The sequence below is a fragment of the Trachypithecus francoisi genome, unplaced genomic scaffold, assembly GCF_009764315.1.
Source record: "Trachypithecus francoisi isolate TF-2019V2 unplaced genomic scaffold, Tfra_2.0 Lachesis_group16, whole genome shotgun sequence".
Classification (NCBI taxonomy): Eukaryota; Metazoa; Chordata; class Mammalia; order Primates; family Cercopithecidae; genus Trachypithecus; species Trachypithecus francoisi.
Genome location: NW_022681461.1, coordinates 11,299,198 through 11,323,659, shown reverse-complemented (window position 1 = coordinate 11,323,659; position 24,462 = coordinate 11,299,198). Strand labels below are relative to the sequence as shown.

The window sequence follows — 24,462 nt, the reverse complement described above, 5'->3', positions numbered from 1 at the left end:
AGCATCAGGCTACCGAGACAATCTTGTGTGGGCCAAGTGTGGAATCAGCATCATCGTTTTATCAACATGCTTCACGGGCCAGGTTTTCACATCAGCCTTGGTATCTCCATCCAAAGCAAACGGACCCATTCATGCTGGAGAAAAAAATCTTCTTGATTTTTATGTAGTGAACTGAGATTCCTCTAATGCCTCACAAGGATATTTTTCCAATTTCAGATGGGAACCTGGCTTCCTTCAACTTTTCCTTTTTATAGCCCCCCTAAAGATTTTGATATCATCTCATGTAATCTTCTTATTCCCAAGTACTTTTTAAAATATGTTCTTTAGAGCTCTTCGTTATACTGTGAGTAGGAAATTCAAAGTTATCACTTTTATCTGTTTTAGCCAAGGATTGAAATGACATTTAGTATAATTTACAAGGAGGAAAAATGTAAGGAAATAAGAGATTTTAACTAGATATTAAGTAGAAAGAAAGCAAAACAACCTTTAAAACTTGCTTTTCTTGCTTTAGAATGTTATTTTTAAGATTTAGCCTGAAAGTGAGAATCAAGAGCTTATCTGGTTTGCTTTATGGTTTCTAAAAAATCATTTGATTCTAACATTATATGGTTCCTATTGGTATTTCTGTTTTTGATGGACAGATAATGTGCTGTAATGTCTACTCATGTAATATCTAGTGTTGCATGATTCCTATCCATATCTCTGTTTTTGAGAAACAGAAGCAACATTTATTTGAGTGGAAATATGATTTCAAATCATATTTCAAAGACTTCAAAGAACTGACAGTTCTCGTCTCCCCAGGAGGGAATCCTGAGTCAAAGGTCAGGGAGTAGCCTGTGAATGCAAATGTGCTCTGCCCACAAGAAAAGATATCAGTCACAAAGCAAAACGAACACTGCAAATACTAGGGGTCTTCAGAAAGTCCATGAAAAATATATATTACGAAAAAACTGTGCATGGATTTAAAATTCTTTTTTACACCAAATAAACCTGTACTAATTTATTATAATACGTCTGAACAGGGTCTAGTTTGAGGCATTAAGGAGAATAAGTCATCAGTTTGAAAAGAGTCCTTATAAGAGAAACATGGATTCTGCTAAAATTCAAGCAAGAAGAGACGTCACATTTATGGTGAAGCTTGGGTGGAAGAATGGTAAAATCACTGATGCTTTACAAAAAGTTGATGGGGAAAGTTCTTCAAATGATCATTTTACAAATGAATAACTTGTTTTAGAAAAGGACGGGGCCATATAAGGTGGATCACGCTTACAATCCCAGCACTTTGGGAGGCCAAGGATGATTGCTTGAGGCCAAGAGTTTGAGACCAGCTTGGGCAACATAGCGAGACCCTTTCTCTACAAACAATAGAAAATTTACCTGGGTGCAGTGGTGCATGCCTGCAGTCCAATCTCCTTGGGAGGATGAGGCAGGAGGATTGCTCACATCCAGGAATTCGAGGCTGCAGGGAGTTATGATGGTGCCACTGCACTCAGACATGGGCGACAGAGCAAGGTCTTGTCTCTTAAAATAAAAGGAAAAGAAAAGGAAAGGACAACATTGTTGAAGATGAAGCCTGCAGCAGCAGACCATTCACATCAATTTGCAAGGAAAAATTTTTCTTATTCACACCCTAATTAACAACACAAACAACAGCCATCATCATAGACAGGAGAACAACATTATCAGGACTGACAATTAACAGCACAAACAACAGCCAACATCCCAGACATCTCTATTGGTTCAGTTTACACAATTCTGACTAAGAAATTAAAGTTGAACAATCTTCCCACTCAATGGGTACCAAAACAGTTGTGCCTGGGTGACCTGTGGACAAGAGAAGAGCTTTCCATGGAAATTTTAAATACAGAGGATAAAGATCCTGAAGCATTTCTTCAGACTTATAACAGGAGATGAAACATGGCTTTACCAATATGATCCTGAAGACAAGGCACAATCAAAGCAATGGCTACCAAGAGGTGAAAGTGGTGCAGTCAAAGCAAAAGAGGACGGGTCAAGAGCAGAGGTCATGGCAACAGTTTTTGGGGATGCTCAAGGCATTTTGCTTGTTGATGTTCTGCAAAATAACATCTGATTATTATGAGAGCATTTTGAGAAGTCTAGCCAAAGTTTTAGCAGAAAGACTCCTGGAAAAACTTCACCAGAGAGTCCTTCTCTACCATGACAATGCTCCTGCTCATTCCTCTCAGCAAACAAGGGCAATCTTGCAAGAGTTTTCATGAGACATCATCAGGTGCCTACCTTCCAGTCCTGATTTGACTCTGTCTGACTTCTTTCTGTTTTCTATTCTTAAAAAATCTTTAAAGATCACCCATTTTTGTTCAGTTAATAACGAAAAAAAGACAACATAAACACGGTTAAATTGCCAGGCCCCTCAGTTCTTTAGGGATGGACAAAATGGTTCGTATCATCATTTAGAAAAGTGTCTTGAACTTGATGAAGCTTATGCTGGGAAATAAAGTTTATATTTTTTATTTTTACCTTTTTTTGTTGTTGTTGAGACAGAGTCTGGCTCTGTTGCCCAGGCTGGAGTGCAGTGGTACAATCTTGGCTCACCACAATCTCCACCTCCTGGGCACAAACGATTCTTGTGCCTCAGCCTCCCAAGTAGCTGGGATTATAGGTGCACACCACCACGCCTGGCTAATTTTTGTATTTTTAGTAGAGATGGGGTTTCACCATGTTGGCCAGGCTGGTATTTTTATCCTTTAATTCTTTTATTTTTGAAATGGAATCTCACTCTGTCATTCAGGCTGGAGTGCAGTGGCATGATCTTGGCTCACTGCAACATCTGCCTCCCAGGTTCAAGTGATTCTCCTACCTCAGCCTCCGGAGTAACTGGGATTACAGGTGTGCACCACCATGCCTGGCTAATTTTTGTATTTTTAGTAGAGACCGGGTCTTACCATGTTGGCCAGGCTGGCCTTGAACTCCTGACCTTAGGTAATCCTCCTGCCTTGGCCTCCCAAAGTGCTAGGATTACAGGCATGAGTCACCGTGCCCGGCCCCCATGACCTTTTTGAAGTCCTGTAGTATGCCTTTACATCCATTTCTAGAATGGTTCCCACCGTTCCTTCATTTATTCCTTTATTTATTGAATAAATAATTATTAAATGCTTGTTATGTATGTTCCAGGCTTTGCTCTAGTGATTTGGGATATATCAGTGAACAAAGTAGGAAAGAAAAAAAAAAAAACACAAAGGCAAAATCTCTGCCTTTTGGAAGCTCACATTCCCACAGGAGTGACAGGAAACAGCCAATGACCAGTAAGCATCACAAAGAAGTCATGCCAAAGAACCAGGTAAATAGCTGGGTGGTAAAGGAAGAGGGGGAACTCCTTTGTGACGCCAAACGGGAAAACCAAGCCTTCTTGTCCAACTTGCCTTCAAGATAATGTGACATATGCTCTGATTTTTGAAGTATGTTTTTTTCTTGTTCTTTTTTTTTTTTTTTTTTTTTTTGAGAAGGAGTCTTGCTCTGTCGCCCAGGCTGGAGTGCAGTGGCCGGATCTCAGCTCACTGCAAGCTCCGCCTCCCGGGTTCAGGCCATTCTCCTGCCTCAGCCTCCCGAGTAGCTGGGACTACAGGCGCCTGCCACTTAGCCCGGCTAGTTTTTTTTTGTATTTTTTAGTAGAGACGGGGTTTCATCGTGTTAGCCAGGATGGTCTCCATCTCCTGACCTTGTGATCCGCCCGTCTCGGCCTCCCAAAGTGCTGGGATTACAGGCATGAGCCACCGCGCCCGGCCTGTATGTTTTTTCCTTAGAAATTTTACTGAATCCAAAATAAAACAAGAAGATCATGGTGGATATAGTTTCCAAATTTATTCTGCAACAAAACATGTTTGAATACAAGCAAATAATACACATTCATTCTTTTTTGCAGAGTCCAGAATTCTCTTTTCTCCGCACTAGATGGCAGTAGAGTTAAAGAAAAACACCCAGCAGTTCTTTGTACAGGGATTTGGTGATTTTTCCCATAAAGCTGCAATGAGGATGAACTCAGAGCAAAATCTATATAAATAGAAAGTTAAATTACAATGGAGGTGTGAAATGATGCTTTAACATGCCACACGCTTATTTTGGCAAAACATGTTTGGGGCAGAACTCTCTCTCTCCCTCTCTCTGCCTTTCTCTGCCTGTGTGTCTTTACAGGGTAAGCCTAGACAGCATTAGAGAACCATTAACTCTGACTCCTAATACATGATGTTAACTTTAGGTTGGTGAGAAGTCAGTTTAACTTTTGTTTTGGAGACGGAGTTTTGCTCTTGCTGCCCAAACTGGAGTGCAATGGTGTGATCTCAGCTTACTGCAACCTCCGCCTCCCGGGTTCAAGCGATTCTCCTGCCTCAGCCTCCCGAATAGCTGGGATTACAGGCGTGCACTACCATACCTGGCTAATTTTTTGTGTTTTTAGTAGAAATGGGGTTTCACCATGTTAGCCAGGCTCATCTTGAATGATCATCTCAGGATGATCTGTCCACCTCAGCCTCCCAAAGTGCTGAGATTGCAGGCGTGAGCCACCACGCCTGGCCAAGTTAATTTAACTTTATCCTTTAAAATTGTTTCTGGGTTTGTTAACTTTTTTTGATGCCATTTAACTGGTCCACTCAAGATTGGTTAGGTCTCAGAGGACATTTAGCGTGAAAATGGGAAACTCTGAGGAAGTCAGCCCTTCAGTGGTGTTCAAATGTTTTAGCAAGAAGTGTAAGAGAAATGTTGTCAAGATTCTCAGAATAACACTAACAGTCATGAATATATGGGGGAGGGGGAGATAAAGCAACTGTGTTCAGCTGCTAACATTGATGAGCCTGGGCAGAAGGTGTATGGTGTTCATCCTACTATTCTTGTAACTTTTTCATAATTTTAATTTTTTTCAAAGTAGAAAATAGAAACAAGTTATCACAAAATGTGATAACTTTTTTATCAATATTAATAGCAATATTAATCATCAATTTTTATCATGTTTTCTCTTTTTTCCTCTCAAAAGTAAAACATACTGACATAACAAAATAGCATTATCTACACTCATGATCACCAACAGCCTTTTCTTAAGAAGGTAATACATTAATAGATTAAAATCACATTAAGAAATACTTATTTATAAGGATAAAGGATTGGAAACAAACTAAATGTCCATCAATTGAGAAATAGTTAAAACCTTTTAACCATTTATTCCATAGTCATGTGAAAATATTTATGAATGAATTTTAAAATAAAATGTAAAGCTATAAAATTTTATATGGAGAAGAATCTCACCTTAGTTGGAAGAAAAACATATTCCGGAGGAACTGAGAAAAAAGGTAATTTGCTAAGATGCAAAAGGTGCTTATCTCTATGTGTGAGATATCATGGATAATATTTATTTTCATTATATTTTTATGTATTTACATTCCCCCTCCCCAGTTTTTATTACAAAAACAGGGAGAAAATGCAAATACATAAAAAACATACAGAAAATTTGAAAGACTAATACAATGAACATCCATATACCCTCCAATTGGATTCAATAATTGTTAATGCTTTCCCATATGTAGTTTTTAACAGCCCAGATATCCCCAAGATCTCATACTTTATCTATCTATCTATCTATCTATCTATCTATTAATTGTCTATCATCTATCCATTCATCCATTCATTTATCCATATTAGGAGTTGACAAATCATGGTCCAAGGCCAAATTTGGGCCATCACTTGTTTTTGTACAGCTTTTAATCAAAAAGGAGTTTTACATTTTAAACAGCAACATTTTATCTGGTTATATAGGTGCCTATAGAATAGTTTTGAATTTGCTTCTTGATCTTCATAGCCCAAAATATTCACCATCTAGTCCTTTACAGAGCAAATTTGCCAGTCCCTGATCGACATACATACCCACACCCACCCACCCTCCAAAATTTACTGAAACATTTGAAAGCAAGTTGCAAACATTATGACATTTCTACCTCAAATACTTCATTATGTATCTCCTAAAAATAAAGTAATATTCCCACTCAACTATGACACTATCACACCAAAGAAAATGAACTATGATTTCACAATATCATAAATACCCTTCTATATGCAAATTTATGTGATTGCATTTGCAAGTTTTACAAAATGAAATGTATAACTTTATAATAATAAATAATAAATCTCTTATTAAAAGTCATATTTTTATAATCAACATGAATTTTTAGTGTCAGTTTTATTATTCGAGGGATTTAGGAAAGTTGCTCTAACCAGCTGATCCCCTGGACATTTCAGATCGAAACTTAATGTGTTTTCAGGTCAAACAGCTCATATTCTATAAAGCATTTAGTACTGGTAGTGGTAGTTCTGTTTGCTGTAGATATTGGCAGGACATGTCAGGTTGTTGTGTACTCTTTTATTTGTGTTCAAAAAAGTAATATCTAATATCCCTGATAATTTTTAAAGCGGAATGACTTGTATTCGGTAGTTTGTTTTACTATTCTCTCTACCATTTTGGTGTATGATTGTAAATTTCCATAAGAAAAAAGTACGTATACATCGGTATAATAATATACTTGATTTATGACCTACATATACTGAGACAACAGCATTTAAAATATGTCAGAACCCTGAAACTTAGATGCGAAAATTGCATATGTGTTTGTATGCGAAAATTGTACGTGTGTGAACATTGTCTGTATGAATCTTTTATTTTAGGATAAGTAATAGCAATTGTCAAACAAAACACAGAAATTTTGAATGGATTTTGAGAAAAGGCTACTTTATCCTTTAAGAGTCTTGTTTTTGTAAACACTTCATTTTTTGTGGGATGTGAATCATGTGTTGGAATCACCTGATTTAGCTGTGGTATAACTAAGTCTGGAAGGTTTTGGGGATACTCTGTTTTTAAACTTCCCCACCACCAATCATGATTATGGTTACATGAGATACGTGTCCTGAAGAAAGAGATCTGTGTCCCAAAGCTCTGGAGTTACTTAAACCATGTACTTTGTAAGCTCATCTTTGCTCTGTTTGAGCCATAATGTTATGTCTGCTTTCACCACAATCACATGGCTGCGGAAACGGCAGGTCAGGCCTCCTCCCAGTGTGCTACAGTGTAGAATCTGCTTTATAAAATCAGTTGAAAGATTCAATACGTTTCTTCTTGCTTTGAGAAGAGCTCAAAGATAAACATTCTAGCACTTTTTTTTTTTTAAGTGGAGATTGGGTCAGGCGCAGCACTCATGCCTATAACCAGCACTTTAGAAGGCTGAGGCAGGAGGGTGACTTTAGTCTAGGATTTCCAGACCAGCCTGGGCAAAATAGCTGTCTGTATTAAAAAAATATAAAATGGAGATAATCATGCTGTGTTATTTAGTAAGGAAACATTTGATAACATAACATGAAAAGAGTGATAGTGATCTCTTGAGGACTCTAATGGCTCAAAATGTAGTCCTATTGTATTTTTACAAATATAAAACATATAGGTTTTTAATATGCTCAATGAGATATCAACAGAAAAGTTACTATGGAGTCTTAAATCCAGAGCAGCCAGATATACTTGAATTAGCATAAAAATAATTCATTCTTTTGGAAAGAAGTCCTGGCAAAATATTTTCTTCTAATTGAGTAGGAAGTATACATTTATTACTTCTTCTTTGTACATTATCCTTATTTTATGATAATATAATTTGACCTAGACTATGTAATTTTGCTCTTCTTTATTATATCAATATATAATTGTATTTTTCTATCTGTTTGGCTTCATGTGAGTTCATGAAGCAGCTTTTCACTTGTTAATGTCATTTCTCTAACACGTGTCTTTCTTCATTCTTTCATTGTACATTTATTGATCACCCACTACAGTTCATTTTATTTGTAGTAGTTATATTCCATGAATTAGTGAATACTAAACAATTGCTTTGGGAGAAATAACAAGGTTAGCTTCCTTTGAGTCTCTGGTCATATTTTTTGTCAACCAATCAATACATAACCTTGTTTTATGTGTGTTTCTGTTTAATAACATCTTAGTTAATATCTGTTTGATTTACTGACATTGAACTCATGGCCAATAGTGCTGTAACTTGTGCCTGAACAAAACTTGTCTAACACATATATTTTCTCTGTGAATAACATCACAGCCTTCTTGTGCTTTGGCATGCTGGACAACACTTCATCACTCTACTCAAGGCCATTTAAAATAGTGAAATCACCAACAAAAAAGCACAAACTGTAAAAAATATGGCAATAGACAGACTGCAGGAAGAACACTTGTTTATGGTATGAGAGGTGAAACGAGGCAGAACAAAGCCTAGCTTTACATCCGCTGGAAACTTGCACACTGAGAGTTTCAGCTTTTCGCTGCTCTGTGTATGCACGTGTCTGCAAAAGTGCACTAAATATGGATTTGAAAGTGACAAATTTCGGTGAATTCTCAAATATGGAATTTGTGAATAACGAGACTTGGCTGTATTTGCAGTTACTCTGCTAGGTTCTGGGAACTCAAAGATGAACAAGACTTAATTCTTATGCTCAAGCAGCTCAAAATTAATTTCAGAGGAGGGATGCAAGCATACCTAAATCTAATTCAGTGTGATAACCACTGTAATTGAACTATAAGTAAGATGTTATATGAGTTTTCAGGAAAAAGCACTTAACTCTCTTAGTACTTATCATGGAATGATGAGAAAACCAATCAACTTGGAAGTCAGGCCTGGGCCAATTTTGGCCCTGTCCCCTAATGAGTGTATGGCTACATCTAAGTCCTTTAAAATTTTGATTCTCAAACTACTCACTGGAGAAGTGAAGATGGTAACACCCACTCTTCAGCACAACTGTGCCAGCTGTCTTCAACCATCAGTGCTTGTGGGGACTAATAAAGTGAGAACTCGCTACTATGAGGATGGCACCAAGCCGTTCATGAGGGATCTGTTCCCATCATCCAGACACCTCCCACCAGGCCCCACCTCCAACACTACGGATCGAATTTCAACATGACACTCAATGGGGTCAAATATCTGAACTACAGCAACATGATAAGAAGGAAAAAAAAGAAAAAGAAAGAAAAAGATGAGAAAATTTATGTGTGTGTGTATGTGTGTGTATGTGTGTGTTTGTGTGTGTGAGAGACAGAGAATGCTTAAGGGAGACAGATGACATGTAACAATATGGATAAATCTTAGCAATGTAATATTAAGTGAAATAGTAACTCCCCAAGAACATATGCAAACCTACAATCTGGAGACATGAGGTAGCACTGCAACCAAGAGATCAAAGCTAGTATCACCAAAAAGGGGCCTCTGACTGTAATTTACTAAGAAGAATATAGCACCACTTGTGTGGTATTTCCGCCCAAAATGCACAACCTGATTTCTATCAAAAGGGAACATCCGGAGAACATAAATTGAGGCACATTAATAAAATACCTGTCACAGACATGTTAAAACTCCTGAAATTCACAATGTTAATGTCACAAAAAGGCGGAGAAATGTTTCAGATTAAAGAAGACTGAAGAGACACAACAACTGAACACAATATGTGGTTCTGGACCAGATTATGTCCTTGAAAAAATTGCTATAAACAGTATTATTGAAACAATTGACAAAACTTAAACATGGACTATATATAAGAAACAAGTACGGTACCTATGTTACATTTCCTCATTATATAAGCATTTCCTTGTTCTTAGGAAATACATATGGATATGTTAAGGAGTAAAAAAGTAAGATATATGGAACTTGTTTTCAAATGATTTTTAGAATTATGTATATTATATATTCATATAATTAATATATTTATATTGCATATATTATAATACTATATTATGTTATAATATATTACCATATATTATACTTGTATATTGTGTTGTCTGTTGCCCAGGCTGGAGTGCAGTGGTGATATCTCGGCTCACTGCAACCTCTGCCTCCTGGGTTTAAGTGATTCTCCTGTCTTAGCCTCCCAAGTAACTGGGATTACAGGCACACACCACCATGCCTGGCTAATTTTTTTTTTTGTGTGCACCGTTTCTGGAAGTACTGCAATACCAGGTCAATGAGTGGAGTGAACAGAGCAAGCTCCTATTCCATCTCTTATTTCCAAAAATCCATTTAATATATTGTCCTCGGATAGAGGACATATCAGATATTAAACTAATAAGAACAGATACTACACTTGATATTAGCCAAAAGGCCGAGAAGTGATGCCTGGCTAATTTTTGTACTTTTAGTAGAGACAGGGTTTCACCATGTTGGCCAGGCTGGTCTCGAACTCCCGACCTCAAGTGATCTGCCAGCCTTGGCCTCCCAAAGTGCTAGGATTACAGGCGTGAGCCACTGCGCCTGGCCTGAACTTACTTTAAGATAAAAGGTAAAAAATAATCTGTAAGATAACACTAGAAACAAAGAAAAAGAGTACATAACAGCGCTACATCTTTTTACAAACCTGAAAAACTAGAGTAGTTTAGATAGAATAGTTGAGTAGCTGGAATTAAGCTGTATAATGAGAAAGGAAGGCATGGAGCCCAAGACTCAGCAAGCCGGTTACTCTGGGTGGGGCGCTTGGCGGTGGGGTAGCCAGTCACCAGGTGGATTGCTGGAGGACATTGTTGAGCTCCTCATTTTTTTTTTTTTTTGAGACAGAATCTGGCTCTGTCGCCCAGGCTGGAGTGCAGTGGCGTGATCTCGGCTCACTGCAACCTCTGCTTCCCAGGTTCAAGCGATTCTGCTGCCTCAGCCTCCTGAGTAGCTGAGACTACAGGAATGCGGCCACCACGCCCGGCTAATTTGTGTATTTTAGTAGAGATGGGGTTTCACTGTGTTAGCCAGGATGGTCTCCATATGTTGACCTCGTGATCCGCCCGCCTCAGCCTCCCAAAGTGCTGGGATTACAGGTGTGAGCCTCTGCGCCCAGCGAGACCCTCATTTTTCCAGTAGTTGTTAGATTCATGGAAGGTTATTACATTACCAAAATCAAGCAATCAGAAAAAAACAGGAACCAACTAATAGAGGACCATGCATGGGACCTAGTGAGACGGCCATGACACATGCAATGTGATTAACCTGTTTGTTTTCATCCGAGGCCAATCAAAAAAAAAAAAAGTACAGAAAGAGAGGGAGTAGAAGAGAGACAGGGCAGAGGGAAAGAAAGAAACTGAGAAATCAAGGAGTAGGGAAAGAAAAGTGCTTCAGGTTTTTTGAAGGAAAATAAATAATAAAACAACTCTGGAGACAATAAACTGGAACAACAGAGTGGGAAAAGATGTAGCAAATTTTCAAGAGACCATAAGAATGGATTGGAGGAAGCCGAAAGACCAAGGCATGGGAATGCTGTGGCAGAAAAAGGTCTAAGTAGTATTTCTGAGCCGCAAGAGGGACACTCTGTCTCCACAGAAGGGTGTCAGCCAGAGGGCTGGATTCCAGGAAAGGGTGATGTGGTTTAACAACAGACCAAGGTTTGGTCTAAAGGAAGGCTGACACTTAGCCAGCTGGGGTTTTCCAAAAACTTGGAGTGTTGTGGTCACTTCTGGCTTCTTCAATACTCCAGGCTATTAATTAGGAGGAACCGCTAGATTAACCTGCGGCCATAATCACCTCTGATGAGGGCTTATGTACAGAGGCTTATTGTCGGTAATTGAGGGGACTCCTCTGGGAGCTGCCGTCCTGTTGCAGCCCTTCTGGTGCCCAGTGTGGGAATAATGCATGCTGGGAGCACACAAGGGAAACTGGGCTTGTGCACGATGCAGATGCACTTATCAAGGAAACGTGTCACTCCCAACGGTTGTACTGGAGCCTCTGGGTGCACAGTGACGGCTGACCAGTGAACAGGGGCGGGTCTTGTCAGCAGTAAAAGGACCAGGATACTTTAGAAATATTCAAGCCATCTGGAGCCCGGCAAAAGTTCATTTCATCCTTCCTGTCTGTGTCTCACCTTAGGTGTGCTCCTGTCCTGCTAAGCTAACCCTAGATCCCTGAACAAATGAGGCTTTACCTCTCATTACCCGCTCCATTTGGAATGTCCTTATTTCCCTTTCTTTGTCCATCTGGGGAAAGAATACTTTAAAAAAATTTTAATGGATCATAAGGTCAAGAGATCAAGACCATCCTGGTCAACATGGTGAAACCCTATCTCTGCTAAAAATACAAGAAAATTAGCCGGGCGTGGTGGCGTGTACCTGTAGTCCCAACTACTAAGGAGGCTGAGGCAGGAGAATCACTTGAACCTGGGAGGCAGAGGTTGCAGTGAGCCGAGATCGCACTACTGCATTCTACCTGGTGCCCAAACGAGACTCTGTCTCAAAAAAAAAAAAAAAATTTAAGCACTATGTTGTAGTGGTAGTTTTCATATAACATGTTCCTTGATATTCTATGCCCTGCCCCATTCCATATGCATACAGGATTTCCCATGCCTTGGCAATCCCTCTTACGCTCTTTGGATGTTTTTCAGAGAACCCTTTACTGCACTGATTTATTTACATATCTTTTTTTCTCAACTTTTCTCCCTTGAGACAGAAAATTAAAATCAGTGCTCAATAAATGTTGCTTAAGTGAATAATAAGTACTAACCACAAGCCAGGCCAAGTAAGTACCTTACACACCTTCATTCATTTAAGACTTCACACAGCCTATCAGGTGGTGACTGTTATTATTAATCTTATCCTTACAGATGAGGAAATAAAGGCTCAAAAAGGTTAAGCCATTTGTCCAAGATCATATTACTATTATTATTATTTTTAATGCATCATTCAAATGACACCAAGATCATATTATTATTAAGTTGTAGAAATTGGATTTAAACCTAGATAGTCTGACTCTGCATCCTCCCCTTTAACTACTACATGGTGCTGCCTCCTGAATAATCAAGAGTTATAGGTTTGGCCAGGGACAGTGGCTCACACCTTTAATCCCAGCACTTTGGTAGGCTGAGGAGGGAGGATCGCTTGAGCCCAGGAGTTGGAGACCAGCCTGGGCAACATAGCAAGATCCTGTCTCTACAAGAAAAAAACTTTAAAAATAAGCTGGGCGTGGTGGCATGTGCCCAGCTATTTGAGAGGCCGAGGCAGAAAGATCGCTTGAGCCCAGGAGTTCAAGGTGCAGTGAGCTATGATTGCACCACTGCACTCCAGTCTGGGTGACAGAGTGAAACCCTGTCTCAAAAAAAAAAAAAAAGAGTTATAGGTTAGTCAAGATACCAAGGTACTGGGCATTTCTACACTGCAAGTATTTCGAGGCTTAGTGTAATTGCAATGCAATATTTAATCATGATGGATGCATATGAAATCTAAGACATGGACTTTGCCTCAAGGAGTTTGTGAACCACTTGAGAAACTTCAACTACTATTGGGAATGATTTGCGAATGATGTAAAGTATTATGAACTACCTCTATTTATTCTGTTGCCTCTGGGTACAAGGCACCTTGCTGTATATTGTGATAGATTAAAAAGATAAATGAATACAGTTGACTATACCATCCTGCTATCGTAGGTTTCCAGGATGGAATGGATTTTTTTTTTTTCTTTTTGAGACAGGATCTCACTCTGTCACCCAGGCTGGAGTGCAGTGGTGTGATCACGGCTCACTGCAGCCTTGACCCCCTAGACTCAAGTGATCCTCCCACCTCAGCCTCCCATGGGGACACACCACCATGTCCGGCTAATTTTTTTGAAAAGACAGGGTCTTGCAAAGTTACCCAGGCTCGGATTGGATTTTCTAAAAAATAAAAGTTTACTGAAATGTAATTGATATAGTATAACATTTTTCCTTTTAAATTTATTGTACAATTCAGTGGTTTTAAGTATACTCACAGGTTTGTGCAACCATCACCACTATCAAATTTTAGAACATTTTCATTACCCCAAAAGGAAACCCTATACTCATTAGCAGTCTTTTTTTTTTTTTTTTGCTTCCCCACAACAACTTTCTGAGCTACTGACAATCATTACTCTACTTTCTGTATCTATAGATTTGCCTATTCTGGTCATTTAATATAAATTAAATCATGCAATGTATGACCTTTCATGACTGGCTTCTTTCACTGAGCATAATGTTTTAAGATTTATTCCTGTTGCAACCTGTGTCAGTGTTTTCATTCCTTTATATGGCCAAATAATATTCTATTATATGAATAATCACATTTTGTTGATCCATTCATCAGTTGATGGACATTTGAGTTGTTTTCACGTTTTTGCTATTATGATTAATGCTGCTATGAACATTCGTGTACCAGTTTTTGTGTGGACATAGGTTTTGATTTCTCTTAAGAAATAAAATTATCTTAAGAAATCAAAGCCCGCCTGGGAGTGGAATTGCTCGGTCATATGGCAACTCTATAACTTTGTGAGGAATTGTCAAACCACTTTGAAAAGTGGCTGTACCGTTACTTTGCTACCAGGAATGTATGATGGTTCCAATTTCTCCACATCCTTGCCAACACTTGTTATTATGTATCTTTTTCATTATAGCCATCCTAGTGGGTGTTAAGTGGTAAAACTCACTGTCGTTTCAATTTGCATTTCCCCATGGTGATTTGCTTAATGATGTTAACATCTTTTCATTTGCTTCTTGCTCATTTGTATATCCTATTGGGGGAAATGTGTATTCCAATCCTTTGCCCACTTTTTTTTTTTTTTGAGAAGGAGTCTTGCTCTTTTGCACAGGCTGGAGTGCAGTGGTGCAATCTCGTCTCACTGCAACCTCCACCTCCTGGGTTCAAGTGATTCTCTGCCTCAGTCTCCCGAGTAGCTGGAATTACAGGCCCCCACCAGCACACCCGGCTAATTTTTTTTTTGTATTTTTAGTAGAGACGGGGTTTCACCATCTTGGCCAGTCTGGTCTTGAACTCCTGACCTCATGATCCACCCGCCTCAGCCTTCCAAAGTGCTGGAATTACAGAAGTGAGCCACCACACCTGGCCTCCTTTGTCCATTTTTTAATTGGGTTGCTTGTATTTTTATTTATGAGTTGTGGAAATTCTTCATTTATTTTGGATGCTAAACCTTTATTTGATATATGATTTGGAAATACTTTCTCCCAATCTGTAGGCTGCTTTCCCACTTTCTTGATAATGTTCCTGATATACAAATATTTTAATTTTGATGAAGTCTAATTTATCTATTTTTTTCTACTGTTGCTTGTGCATTTGGTGTCATTGCTAAATGAAGAGTTACCCCTAAGTTTTCTTCTAAGAGTTTTATGATGTTAGCTCTTTTTCTTAGGTCATTGATTCATTTTTTTTTTCTAAATTAACACTCTTGCTGTCCTAATGTTTTCTTTTTTTATTTACACATTAAAATTTTTTATGATCCATTTTAATTTTTGTATATGCAGTGTGATAGGAGTCCAGCTTTATTCTTTGGCACATAGATATCCAGTTGTCCCAGGGCCATTTGTTGAAGAGACTATTCTTTTTCCACTGATTGTCCTGGGCATCCTTGTCAGACCAAAGCCAATTGGCCATAGATGTATGGATTTATTTCTGGACTCTCAACTCTATTCTATTGATCTATATGTTTAGCTCTATGCCAGGAGCACAATGATTATTTTTAGAGATGGGATCTTGCTCTGTCCCATATGCTGGAGTGCAGTGGCATGATCGTAGCTCACTGCATCACTGCAGCCTCAAACTCCTGGACTCAATTGATCCTCCCACTTCAGCCTACTAAGTAGCTAAGACTACAGCATGTGATACCATGCCCAGTCAATTTTTAAAGTTATTTTTTGTAGAGATGGGATCTCACTTTGTTGCCTAGGCTGATTTTAAACTGATTTCAAGCAATCCTCCTGACTCAGACCCCTAAAGTGCTGAGATTACAAGCATGGGTCACTAGCCTAGTCCATACTATTTTGATGACTATAGTTTTGCAGTAAGTTTTGAACCTGGAAAGTGTGAGTTCTCCAACTTTGTTCTTTTTCAAGATTATTTTGGCTATTCAGGTCTTTTGCATTTTCATATGAATCTTAGAATCAGCTTGTCAATTTCTGCAAAAAGAAAAAACTACAGCAGGAATTATGAAAGGGATTAGGTTGAATCTATAAATCAGTTTAGTGAATATTGTTATCTTAACAATATTAAATCTTCTTATTCATGACGTGTTTCCATTAATTTAGGCCTTACTTTAAATTTCTTTTAATAATGTTTTGTAGTTTTCAGTGTACAATTCTTGCACTTCCTTCATTAATTTCTTTTAATTCCTCTTTATTCATTGTATTTATTTATTATATTCTTTTTGATGCTATTACAAACTAAATTTTAAAAATTTCATTTTTGTATGGTTAATTTATAGTATATAGAAATACAACTGATTTTTGTATATTGATCTTCTCCTATAATCTTGGTAAACTCATTTGTTAGTTCTTTTTTTTTTTTTTTTTGTGGATTTCTTTGGATTTTCTACATACAACATCACATTGCCTGTGAATAGAGATAGTTTTACTTCCTTTCCAGTTTGGATGCTTTTATTTCTTTTCCTTGCCTACTTGCTCTGATTATAACCTCCAGTACAATGGTGACTAGAAGTAGTAACAGCAAACGCCTTTATCTTGTTCCTGATCTTGGGGGAAAATATTCAGTCTTTCATCAAGTGTGATGTTAACTGTGAGATGTTAGTAGGTGTCCTTCATCAAATGGATAATGTTTCTTCTATTTCTATTTTTTCAGTGTTTCTTATTTTGGAAACTTGTTGAAAATTGTCAGTCTATTGAGATGGTCATGTGCTTTTTTTTCTTCATTTCACTAATGTGGTATATAACATTGGTTTATTTCATATGTTAAACAGACTTTGCATTTGTATTATGATTCACATTGTCATGGTGTATGATCCTTTTTATATATGACTGGATTCAGTTTGTTAGTATATGTTGAAGATTTTTGTGTCTATATTGATAGAATGAATTGGAAAGCGTTCCTTCATCTTCTATTTTTTTTTTTTTTGGATGAGTTTGAGAAAGATTGTTAATTCTTCTTTAAATGTTTGGTAGAATTCACCAACGGGCCTAGACTTTACTTCGTGTAAAGTATTTTCATTACAGACTCAACCTCTTTATTTATTATAGATGTATTCAGATTTTCTTTATAAATCAGTTTCAGTAGTTTGTGTCTTTCTAGGAATTTGTCCATTTTATTTAGGTTGTCTAATTTGTTGGCATATTATCCTTTTAATTTCTGTAAGTCTGGGAGTGATGCCCTCTCTTCCATTCATTTTTTTTTTTTTTTTTTTTTTTGAGATGGAGTCTTGCTCTGCCACCCAGGCTGGAGTGCAGTGGCCGGATCTCAGCTCACTGCAAGCTCCGCCTCCCGGGTTTACGCCATTCTCCTGCCTCAGCCTCCCGAGTAGCTGGGACTACAGGCGCCCGCCTCGTCGCCCGGCTAGTTTTTTGTATTTTTAAGTAGAGACAGGGTTTCACCGTATTAGCCAGGATGGTCTCGATCTCCTGACCTCGTGATCCGCCCGTCTCGGCCTCCCAAAGTGCTGGGATTACAGGCTTGAGCCACCGCGCCCGGCCTCATTTTTTATTATATTTTATTTTATTTTTAAAATTTAATTTAATTTTAAGTTCTGGGATACATGTGCAGGATGTGCAGGCTTGTTTCGTAGGTAAACGTGTGCCATGGTGGTTGCTGCACCTATCAGCCCATCACCTAGGTATTAAGCCCCACATGCATTAGCTATTTATCCTGATGGTCTCCCTCCCGGCGGCCCCATTCATAGCTTTATTAATTTGAGTCTTCTCTCTCTCTTTTGGTCAGTCTAGTTGAAAGTTTGTCATTTTGACTTTTCACTCTTGTTTTTATTAATATATTCTCTATTTCATTTATTTCCATTCTAATCTTTATTATTTCCTTTCATTTTGCTTTGGGTTTAGTTTGTTCTTCTTTTTTCTGGTTTCTGAAAATGGAAGATTAGGTTAGTGATAAGAACTATTTCTTCTTTTTAAATATAGGTATTTATATAGCTATTAATTTCCTTCTAAGTACTTCTTCAGTTACATCTATAAGTTTGCCATGTATCATCTTTATTTTTGTTTATTTCAAACTATAATTTTGCTTGTGGTATCCCTTTTGACTTACTGGTTATTAAGAGTATGTTGTTTAATTTTTACATATTTGTGAATTTTTCAGATTTACTTCTAATTAATTTCTAATGTCATTACATTGTGATTGAAGAACATGCTTTGTATGATTTCAATCCTTTAAATTTATTAAGATTTTCAGCATAGTATATGGTTTATCCTGGAGAATGTTCCATGTGTATTTGAGAAAAATGTGTATTGTGCTGTTATTGGGTGGAGTGTTCAATTGATGTCTGTTAGGTCAAGTTGGTTTATAATGGTTGCCTAGTCCCTTTGGGCTGCTATATAATAAAGTACCACAGACTGGATGGCTTATAGACAACAGAAGTATATTTCTCACAGTTCTGGAGGCTGGAAGTCTGAGATCAGGGTGCCAGCCTGACTGGGTCTGGTGAGGGCTGTCTTCCAGGTTGCAGATGCTGACTCCTTGCTGTACTCTTACATGGCAGCAAGATGGTGAGATAGCTCTCTGGTGTCCTTTTTATAATGGCACTAATACTATTCGTGAGGACCTCACTCTCATCATCTAATAACCTCCCTAAAGCCTCATCTCCTAATGCCATCACGTTGGGGGTTAGAATTTCAACATATAAATTTTTGGAGGACAGACTCGTTTATTGCAGCATTTTTCAAGTCTCCTATTTTCCTGTTGAAAGTGGGTAACTGAAACCTCCAACCACAATTACTGAATTGTCCATTTTTTCCTTTAATCCTATAAGTTTTTGCTTCATGGATTTTGGAACTCTGGTATTAGATGCTTATATGTTTATAACTATTAGGTCTTTTATCATCATAAAAATTTTTTTTGTCTTAAAGTCTATTTTGTCTTCTATCAATATGGGTCTCCAGCCATCTTTTAGTTATGGTTGCATGGTATCTTCTTCCTTTAAACCTCTTTGTATCTTTAATCTAAAGTGTATCTCTTGTAGACACAATAGAGTTGGATCTTTTTTTAAAAAAATGTCTGTTCTGTTGGCTGGGCATGGTGGCTTACGCCTGTAATCCCAGCGCTTTTGGAGGCCGAGGTGGTTGGATCACTTCAGGCCAGGAGTTAGACCAGCCTGGCCAACATGGTGAAACTCTGTGTCTACTAAAAATACAAAAATTAGCCAGATGTGGTGATGGGCGCCTGTCCCAGCTACTCGGCAGGCTGAGGCAGGAGACTTGTTTGAACCTGGGAGGCAGAGGTTGCAGTGAGCCAAGATTGCGCCACTACACTCCAGCCTGGGCGACAGAGTGAGACTTGGTCTCAAAAACAAACAAACAAACAAAACCCATTCCGTCAATAACTGTATTTTGATTGGAGTGTTTAATCCATTTACATGTAATGTAATTACTAACAAGATAGGATTTATGGTTTTCATTTACATTTTTTTCTATATGTTTTATGCCCTTTTTGTTCCACTACTTCTCCATTATTGCCTTTTTGTGTTAGAAATTTTTAAATTTTTGAATATACCTCTAAGGGTGTTTTAAAAAACATCTCTTAATTCTCTTGATGTTCTTTTGCTATATAGTTTGAACTATTTTCTTAGAAGTTGCACTGGGGATGATAATTAATATTAATTAATTTATAATTAATAAAGCAATCTAGTTTGGATTAAAACCAATTAAATTTTACTGTATATGAAACTTTGCTGATAGACTGTATTTAATGTAATATTCTTTTCAAGAAAGTTAAGTTGTTAAGTATGGTTTATTTTTATATCTTTTTAGGACTTTTCATAGCATTCTATGTCAGGCCATGTATTTCTTACTTCAAATAACTTCTTTTTTTTTTTTTTTTTTTTCTTTTTTTGAGATGGAGTCTCGCTCTGTCGCCCAGCCTGGAGTTCAGTGCTGCGATCTCGGTTCACTACAAGCTACGCCTCCCGGGTTCAAGCTATTCTCCTGCCTCGGCCTCCTGAGTAGCTGGGACTATAGGTGCCCGCCACCAAGCCCGGCTAATTTTTTGTATTTTTAGTAGAGACAGGGTTTCACCTTATTAGCCAGGATGGTCTCAATCTCCTGACCTTGTGATCCACCCGCCTTGGCCTCCCAAAGTGCTGGGATTACAGGTGTGAGCCACCGCGCCCAGCCTCAAATAATTTCTATTGCAGTTGAGGAGAAAACCAAACATGTGAAAAGTCAGATGGCAGTCAAATCTTTAAATACTAATTAATGGCAGTAACAGATATGAGTAACAACTCTAGACAGAAAATGTGTAGTGGCTTCATGACAGGATATTTCAGAAGATCAGCTGATGTGAAACCCACGGCCCAAGTTAGTCAAGGAACACTTCATGGACTTGCCATTTGACCTTAGTATGTGTGGAAGTGCACAAACTCGTTGATATGTAAAGAAAATAAACAGGAACTCACAAAGCTAGCTTCTGACTTTTCAGTGAGGCCATCTGTCTACTTCTGTATCCACAGCACCTACAACATTGCCTTACACATTGTAGGTGCTCAGAAAATATTTATCAAATGATCAAATAAACGCATTTGGTTGAATAAATCAGTTAGGTGTGGAATTGGAGCTTTGCAAGAGAGAACATATATTCTGGAGCATCAGCTTTGGACCATTTGCTAGGTTAATCGATAAGGGGGAAACAGAGCTGGTAAGTCATCTGAGTCACAGCTTGCTCTTGTGTGTTTTTTTTTTTTTGTAGAGATGGAGTCTTGCTCTGTTGCCTACACTGGAGTACAGTGGTGCGATCTTGGCTCACTGCAACCTCCGCCTCCCAGATTCAAGCAATTCTTATGCCTCATCCTACCACGTAGCTGGGATTACAGGCGCGTTCCACCATGCCCGGCTACTTTCTTTTTAGTTTACTAGGTTTCACCTTGCTGCCCAAGCTAGTTTTGAACTCCTGAGCTCGGGCAATCCACCCGCCTTGGCCTCCCAAAGTGCTAGGATTATAGGCATGAGCCAGCGTGCTCTTTTTAAGAGGAGTTCAATTGCTGGTATCACTCCTATTAGTTTTTGAGAATCAGAGAATGCCACAGTTTTCATTTTTACTTAAAAATCTATGCATCTATAGTCTTTTTCAGAGCGTTCAGGGACAAAAGACTTATAGGGACACTATGGGTTTGTACATTTCAGTAACTGAAGAACAAGGTGGCAAAAGTTCTTCAAATACTGAGAGAAGAGATGCTAGGAAATGCATCAGAAACATTATTTGAAACATCTAAAGTGGTTTTTTTATTAATTTCCTGTATCTAATTCTTTTTTCCCCTATATTTAGTTCTTGACTCTCCATGGTAGTCAACCTCAGAAAATTTCAATAGTTTCAAGAACTATCACATGAACAGAGTTTATTTTTAAGGTTTTAAGTTTTTTGGGTGTTTTTTGCTTTTTAACGTGATCTTTTGTTAACAGTTACCATAAATCTTTACTTAAGATTTACTTTAAGAGACTTGCACCACCCTTCTATTTTTTGGTCATTAGAGACTTTCTAGTAAAAATGCTAGAAAACTAAAGGCTTTCTGGTTTAAATTCATCTGTACCTGCAGCATAAAGCCAGTAGAGGGAGCAGTATACCTATTCTTTGATTTCTGGAATTACAACTACTTGGATGGACTGAATCTCAAACGATCTACATAATCAAGACTATTTCGTCCAGAAAGAGGGAGTCTGGGGTTACAATTTTTTTGTTGTTTGTTTGTTTGTGTTTTTGGCAATCATGGTTTTATGTTAGGGTATTAGCAGAGTTATAGAGTTGTTTTATTGCACTGAGGAACTTTGATGAGGTTGCTGCGTGAGGACTGTTCTTCCATTTTGCTTCCTTTAACTAAAAGTCATTTGAGCATTTTGTACCAAGTCCACAAAACACTGGCTGAGTAAACTCATCAAGTGGATTAGATTCTCGGTATTCAGGATAGCTTGCGCAACCGGGTGGGCATTTTCGTTAATCCCCGCAACCTTTGATGTGGCTGCAGAGTGGGAACTGGGATGAGTTCTTCCTCCCTGACTCACTGGCTTCCATTCCACGAGACTCCAACGTCTGTCCCACACTGTCTCCCCAGCTGACTTAGCAGAAATAGGACCCAGCAGAGATAGGACCTCTCCTGTTCTATCTCATCTGACTTACTCCTACAGAGTTATTTTTCATTAGTGACAGGGCCATGGGCTGAGCAAAGGAGGCAGCACTCCTGCCTCACCACCCCACTCCCATTAACAACTGTTGTTTTACGTAACATTTTACTTGTCTTTTCACCATTGGATTCTCTTCGTATTTCTAGCTACCAGCTCATAGCTTAGATGGGGTTCTTTTCTTTGTCTTCACTTACCTTTTGTCATTGAAACAAATGCTTTAGCAGTATTATCAGCCCATCTTTGCTAACTTTATTTTTATTCAATTCTTTCTTTTTAAATTTTTTTTTAAAATTTGAGAATGACTCTCACTCTGTTGCCAGGCTGGAGTGCAGTGGTGTGATCTCGGCTCACTGCAACCTCTGCTTCCTGGGTTTAAGCGATTCTTCTGCCTCAACCTCCTGAGTAGCTGGGTCTATAGGCACACACCGCTGTGCCCAGCTAATTTTTGTATTTTTAGAGACTGGGGTTTCACCATGTTGGCCAGGCTGGTCTCGAACTCCTGACCTCGTGATCCACCTGCCTCGGCCTCCCAAAGTGCTGGGATTACAGGCGTGAGCCACCGACCCCAGCCTGGTATTCACTTATTTTGACAGTCACTCTTGGTCTTGTGATATCTCTTCCCTTTCTTCAACAGGTGTTTACGTCTTTCCATTTCTTTTTGTTTTTGTTTATGCCTTCTCTCTCCAGCTAGAATGTGAAATAATACCTGTGACTGAAAAGAAGCTCTTTGACCCAGGATCCTGGTCCTCTGCATAACAGTCAAGACCATTCTAATTTGCCTGAAAGTGTTTAGAGAAGAAAGAGAAATTCAGGACCAATCAGCAATTCCCTTATCCACTCTTATCAAGAAAGAAAAACGATTTGTGTTGAGATTTAAGTTGTTTTCTTTTTTCCTATGATGGGTTTCGGTAAATGCCCAACTCCAATAGTATGTTAACATTTCAGAGTCAATCTCAGTTAAAAGTAAATAAACTCTGTTTTGATCTTGGCTCTTTTTTACTGTCACTTTTAGGCCTTTCTTGAAAGGAGAGAGACACATTCTCTACCAAGTCAGAATCTGCCCTATGCTTATTCCAGATCAGTATGCTTGGTCCAATACTCAATCACTAATCACTCATGTGACACGCTGTGTGAGTGAGACTGTTGGCTATTCTTTTATTTATTTATTTATTTTTGAGACAGAGTCTTACTCTGTTGCCCAGGCTGGAGTGCAGTGACGTGATCTCGGCTCACTGTAAGCTCTGCCTCCCGGGTTCACGCCATTCTCCTGCCTCAGCCTCCCAAGTAGCTGGGACTACAGGCACCTGCCACCATGCCTGGCTAATTTTTGTATTTTTAGTAGAGATGGGGTTTCACTGTGTTAGCCAGGATGGTCTCAATCTCCTGACCTCATGATCTGCCCGCCTCGGCCTCCCAAAATGCTGGGATTACAGGCGTGAGTCACTGCACCCGGCCAACTGTTGGCTATTCTTAAAGTATAGCTACAGTGAAAACATCACTATGAATGCCTCTGGCTACTGTCTTCAGAAAAGATACTAGCTATAAGAATTTTGGAAAGTCAGCTTTATCCTTTAAAAAGGTGATGGTACTTCCATTTCCTTTACTCTTATTTTGCACTCTGTTCAGAGATTAAGAAGGGAACTGGATACTATTTAGTGGTGCCTCTCAAACCCCTCCATGCCAAGATAAGATGGGAAAAGTTGAGTTTTGAGGATTTGGGGAAGTCGAGTAAGTCTGGTGAGTAGAGTGGAGAAAGCCCAAGGTTAAGGCTGTTGTGGTTAGTGATGGAAGAACTGAGGTAGAGAGTCTGGAATGAGGGATCAGATAATGGGAGGAGGATTCCAAGTGTGGCTGATGCCAATGGGCAGGGTGTGGGGGGGGGGCACAGTGAAGACAGAAATCAAAGGAGTTATGGAGAGTAAGGACAAAAAATGAAGGTGCCATGTCTGAAGAATCATTACTATTGACGAGAGTTTTCAAGTTTGGTGAAAGAACTTCAATGAAGCATTCTACTCTCAGAAACTGAGATCTTGCTACTGCTTTAGTGACTATTTTATCTGATATTTTTATAGCAACTTTATCATTTGTTGGTACATGCTTAGTGTATATTTTCCCATGTTTTTCAAATGTTGTATGTCGTTTGGTTTTAGATGTTGGATACAGTGAGTTCCAGATTTCTCTTCAAAGAATCAGTATGTCAGTATGGTCAGTTCTTTGTCCTCCATTTTAAAGTTTAACTTCCTCATAGTTTCAGTAAACAATCTTTTCCACCAGTTTTAATCAGTAGTTCACATCTGTTTCCCTGGTCACCTGCTCTGTCCTGACTCATCCTGGTCACCTGCTTTGACCTGAATC

General features: G+C 38.6%; 1 non-coding gene across 1 annotated transcript; it reads right to left on the bottom strand.

The window, feature by feature from the left end:
* Positions 1-9,976: 9,976 nt before the first annotated feature.
* On the bottom strand, positions 9,977-10,167 carry LOC117099523. Its single transcript, XR_004443857.1, has one exon. It is a non-coding gene; the product is annotated as a U2 spliceosomal RNA (small nuclear RNA).
* Positions 10,168-24,462: the final 14,295 nt, after the last annotated feature.